Source organism: Anoplophora glabripennis, unplaced genomic scaffold (genome assembly GCF_000390285.2).
Source record: "Anoplophora glabripennis isolate ALB-LARVAE unplaced genomic scaffold, Agla_2.0 scaffold267, whole genome shotgun sequence".
Taxonomy (NCBI): domain Eukaryota; kingdom Metazoa; phylum Arthropoda; class Insecta; order Coleoptera; family Cerambycidae; genus Anoplophora; species Anoplophora glabripennis.
Genome location: NW_019416452.1, coordinates 379,772 through 385,807, shown reverse-complemented (window position 1 = coordinate 385,807; position 6,036 = coordinate 379,772). Strand labels below are relative to the sequence as shown.

At 31.3% G+C, this 6,036-nt stretch overlaps 1 protein-coding gene across 1 annotated transcript in view; it reads right to left on the bottom strand.

Moving 5' to 3' along the window:
* The window catches only part of LOC108905470, a 33,578-nt gene extending 28,232 nt beyond the window's left edge, over positions 1 to 5,346 (bottom strand). The window contains exon 1 of the mRNA XM_018708340.1: positions 5,171 to 5,346. The gene's annotated coding sequence lies outside the window, so the exon portion shown is untranslated. The remainder of the gene's footprint in view (positions 1 to 5,170) is intronic.
* Positions 5,347 to 6,036: the final 690 nt, after the last annotated feature.

Genomic DNA, 6,036 nt, shown 5'->3' with positions numbered 1-6,036 from the left:
GAGATTTACTTAAAATACCTATACGCATTTTGGACTATATCAATGTCCTATATGTCAAAATATATTACAACTAAATCTAAATCCTTACGTAATTGGAAAAAAGGCAGAAATGCCTGAAAGAGGTCTAACAATTACAAGATGTCTTATTTTCTTAATAAAAAAACATCATTTCGTTTTTTAATATTATCTCGCCTATTATTAGAGATGGACCCAACAAACCCTATATGACTATGCTCGACAAGGAACGTTCTTTCCAAATATGTAAAAATATACAGGGTGTTCCATTTAAATTAACAAAGTTAACATCCGCGTCCATTTTGTTTGAACTTCATTTGTTTTTCTAGTTCATTTTCGAAAACTTCATAAAAAATCGTGCAACTTCTGTATTTTACATTATTTTATAATTCTTAAAACAAAAAAGTTAAAAGGGGGTCAAAATATAGTGAATCACCCTGTACATTAAAAAAAAAGCATCATCAACGTAAACTAAAGCCTTAAAAACTTAAAATAAATAAATCATGAGCTGGTAGAGAAATCACTTTAACCGCTCAGTTATTTGTCCGCATGATTCTAAACCAAATTTAAATTTTTTTACTCTTTCCTTAATTGTTTAGATGGACTTCAAAACCTGTGGTTCTAGGCTACAATTTTAATAATCTTGGTTCACTATCAAAAATTTTTACCTATTCTTAAATATTCTGAAAAAATTTAAGATCGGGAAACACTGTATCATTTCTTATTGTGACGTCATTGTAAACTTAGTTCCAGTTTTCTTCCACTCCTTCAAAATTAGTTCGGCTACCTCGAGTGTGGAAACGCGATAAGATTACAATTCCATTGGATACGCGCCCCTGAATTATCTCATTTATCATTGTCATACTCAAATTGTACCCTATCACTAGAGTAATACGTTTATAAAGTTTGAATTGATTTGGTTAACACGTTTGGAAGATATAAACATGGGATGGCATTTTCACACATTAACTACACTTACATTCATACGAACCTTTTTTCTGAATAGTACTCTTTTTTAATTTGTTTTTCACATTTTTAACAGCTTGCCCTTGTGTAACATGTAGACACAAATATATTTGATTGCATCTGCGGTCGAAATATATGCATCAATATTTTCATATTATAGGTTACCTCCAAAATGAAAGGAAATGATCATAAACAGTCAGAAAAACTTGCAAACATAATTAAAATGTTGTTTGTATAATGACGTAGAACATTTAATAAGTGTTTTATCGATGCCTTTGCTGCAATGTCAAATATTAGGTACTGTAACTTTCGGAATACGTGTTTTCCGTAATAACCCAGACTATTTAACATGCAAATTTATAAGCGTAGCTTGTAAATCCAATGTTATGAGTAAACGTTGTCCTCTATAAAGTTTACTGCTTGTTCTTAAACTTTAAAGGAATACCACTATTTCCTGATTTTATAAAGAAAAGATAAAAAGTTTTAGTTTCGTGTTTGTTCTTAAACTCTTAGAAATGATATCATTTTCTAGATTTTTCTATACAATCTGCAAAATTTAAAAATGACCAAAATAAAGAACTTCAATTTTCTGAAATGAGGAGAAGTAGCGTTAAGAAACATTGCCAGGGAGGAGTAAACATATAGTTTCAATTATTTTGTAATAAAAGTATTATGCCATTTCACCTTAAAAAATTCGATTTTCTTATTTCATTATCGAAAGCGTTATTTTTATTGTGAAATCTTATATGATAGTACTGGGTGTCTCAAACTCGATAGTATGGGCCTACTGTGAGGATACAAAAAAATTAAATAAAATTTGGGACCTGTGGTGTTAAATGGGATGAAGTTAGCTTGATTTTCAATCGAAAGTTTTATCTTTGGGATTTGACAGAAACGACTAATAACGTCATCAATTATATTTTTTCCAAAAACATACCCAAATTTTTTTCCTATTAAAAAGCTCTCTTTTTTCTAATAATCTTTTATTCGACAAATGTTTCTGTATTACTTACCGTTTAAAAGTTATAAGCAATATCGTCCTAGAGCCTCAAAAGAAATACCACCTAAAAATCACATTAGCGGTGGAAGATTCAAATACGTTGGAAAATAATTGAATGTGCGTTGTTTAAAGTGCATAAATGTCACAAAATACTTGTCATTACTCAACACGAACGTCAAACGTATAACTTTTGTGCTTACAAAATGTTTTCTCATTCAGAAAAAGTTGATATGTTGTTAATTTACAGTCACAAACAAATTCAAGAAGAGCTGTAGAGTTATATCGAGAAAGGTATTCAGAGCGCCTCATTCCTGATCATAGAACCTTTACAAGATTGGAGACCACCCGACGAAAAAAAAAAGCATTTTCTGCTCGGAAAAATCAAATAATTGACCGAAGGGTAAGAAACAATGTTAATACAGCTAGACTGTTACAGTATTTCGAACAAAATCCACGAAATTCTATACGGCAGGCTAGCCGGGAATTGAATTTGGATAAATCAGCCGCTCAACGAATTTTAAAGACTAATGGGTAACATGACTACAAAATTCACAAGTGTTTGCCTGAGCGTCACATTGAAAACAGACTTAACTTTATAGCTCAAATTGTAGTAAATGTAGAAACTATTGATCAGAACCTTTTTCGGCACGTTCTCTGGACGGACGAAAGTCGGTTTGTCAGTAATTGTTTACCAAACAGGCGCAACGAACACTACTGGTCCATTGAAAATTCCCACATTGTAAATCCAGTCCAAAACCAAGGCCACTTTGGACTAAATGTATGGTGCGGCATCATCGGTAGGCATTTAATTGGGCTTTATTTTTATGGACAGACATTGAACAACGTGAGTTACCTAAATTTCCTACAAGAACTTGCTGCACTTCTGGAGAATGTGCCTTTGCAGCTAAGGAGAAACCTATGGTTTCAACACGACGGAACTCCACCTCACAAGGCCAGGATTTTTCAGCAATATTTAGATAACACTCTCCCAGAAAAATGGAGTGGGCTTAATGGACCTAGTGAGTGGCCCGGAAAGTCATCAAATCTAACACCCCTCCCTCGATTTTTAAAAAAAATAAGATTTACAAAACACCTTCACGAGATATTATTCATTTGAAAGAAAAAATCGCAAACGCTTGTAATGACAAAGCCGACAAAGAAGATTGGATATGTATCTTGAAATAAGAGGAAGTCATATAGAGAATAGACTGTAATATGCATGTAGTACACACATAAAAATAATTGTTTAATTCAATGCAGTAAAATTTAAACTAAACAAATAATATCTTCCCATATCCGCAATGCAAACATGTATTTGAACAAAGAATATTATTTCTTTAAAATATTTATTTCAATTAAGTAATAAACGCTTCACATGAAAAATATTTATGNTGTATGGTGCGGCATCATCGGTAGGCATTTAATTGGGCTTTATTTTTATGGACAGACATTGAACAGCGTGAGTTACCTAAATTTCCTACAAGAACTTGCTGCACTTCTGGAGAATGTGCCTTTGCAGCTAAGGAGAAACCTATGGTTTCAACACGACGGAACTCCACCTCACAAGGCCAGGATTGTGCAGCAATATTTAGATAACACTCTCCCAGAAAAATGGAGTGGGCTTAATGGAGTGGGATTGAGTGGCCCGGAAAGTCACCAAATCTAACACCCCTCGATTTAAAAAAAAAAATAAGATTTACAAAACACCTTCACGAGATATTATTCATTTGAAAGAAAAAATCGCAAACGCTTGTAAAGACAAAGCCGACAAAGAAGATTGGATATGTATCTTGAAATAAGAGGAAGTCATATAGAGAATAGACTGTAATATGCATGTAGTATGAAAGCGTTTGTCTCATTTTTTAAGTTTAGTTATTGTTGTCATCATCTTTTGTTTTAACTGTATTAAAGAATTATCGAGTTTAATCCTTTTATTTATTCTTTGTGACATTTATGCACAAAGACATTTATGAACGAACATTCAATTATTTTCCAACGACTACTTGATCCGGCTTGTGATTTTTAGGAGGTACTGGTGGTAGGTATTTCTTTTGAGACTCTTTAGGACGATATTGCTTATAACTTTTAAACGGGAAGTAATACAAATTTTTCCAATAAAAGTTTACTAGAAAAAAGAGAGCTTTTTAAGGGGAAACATTTGGGTATATTTCTGGAAAAAATATAATTGATGACGTCATTAGTCGTTTCTGTCAAATCCCTAAGATAATACTTTCGAATGAAAATCGAGCTCACCTCATACCATTTAACACCACGTGTCCTAAATTTTATTTAAATTTTTTTAGGCCCTTTCTATCGAGTTTCAGACACCCTATACAACATTAGAATTCTGGATGTTTTCTAAAATTCAACTAACTAAGAAATATAAACAAATACTATTTTTAATGTTATGGTACCAAGTAGAATTTCATAATTCCCAATAACAGTACATCCATGATTTAACATAGAAAAAAAAACAACAAATCTATATGACCTCCTAAAAGTCCTGACCTGAAATCAATGTATTTTGCCATCACTATGACAATCATAAACATGTCTAAGTAACTAATATAAAATTAAGTAGGTAGGTACCTACTTATTTGTTTTATTTTTGAAAAACTACATTTCGATATTTCAAAAATGTGTGGTACTTTGAGAGCCATTTTAACATTTTTCTAAAATTTGAATGTGAACTTTATCAAGAATAGATTTTTTCCATAAATTCAAAGTAAAACATTTTTCCATCTTCAGGACGCAATTGTGGGATACACTGTATAAAAATTAATTTTACAAATTATAACAGAATTTAAGGACCTGTTCATGTAGCCTTTTATTAAATTATGTAACATAATTGTAATTATTAACAATGTATTACACATGCACCTCTAATAATTGAAATCATAAACAATACAATTATTAATGGTGTAAATTTTGTATGAATAGCAAGACATTCTTGAAAAATAAAAATGAAATAAACGAAACCCTGCCTACAAAGGAACAGAGGACTAATAAATTTCAACTAATTTTTAGAAAAATTGAAAAAATACTCTAACAAAAATAAACCTATCACTGCATCTAAAGCCTTTTGTCTTTGTTGTATAGGGTCTTTACTTGCATAACATTAATGGATAAATGTATAGGTAAATGTTCTTAGGTAATAGGTATGTTTTACAATTGCCACAAAATACTTACCTGTTTTGTTGTTTCTTTAGATGCCAATATGATCACTGAAACCATTTATCCAAAAACATTGTTATTTTACAAAGAAAAACTTATAGTTGTAACAGAAACACATTATAACGGAGTAATATCAGTAAAACATACTCTCCGTTGCGGCAATCTATAGACAGTTAACTTTCACCTGGACGTTGAAGAAGTGAAACTAATCATAGTGAGAAGAGTTAAATGTGTCACGTACAATTAATATACATAGCGGATGATAAATTTTTGAAGATCTATTACCGTCAGTTTTTTTTTACATATTTAGGTAGTGTTATTTATTAGCGTAATAATTTGGTATAATGTTTCTTCAATGTCATGCAAATATGAAAATCTTTGGTGGCCTCCTTTCAGATATACCTACTTATGATTTTTACAAATATTCGTGTTTAAGAAAGAAAAGTAGGATATGAAAATTTTCTGTAGTTAGAAAAATGTATTTACTAGGAAACATCCATTGCGACATGATTGTCGATAATCTTCTGTAAATAGATAATGTTGTAATAGTCTTACTTTGTATTACAGTCACGGTAATTCACTACAAGGCAATAGAATACCTCCATAGAAAACAGTTGGGAGGCAGGAAATCTGTTGCATAAAAAATATGCAACCATTTATACTTTGTTTTGCAGCATATGGCATGACATAAACAAGTGTATTTCATCTATAAATCTGAATATTTTAATATAATGCAAAACTTAAGTATTTCCCCACTGTATGTTTTCATATGAAGAGAAGAGAAAAACAGTAGGATAGATTTTTAAATATCGAAGGTCGAAGGATATCGAGTAATATCTCGCTTAGAAAAGTTAAAGTCCAAAATATCGAAAATTAGGATT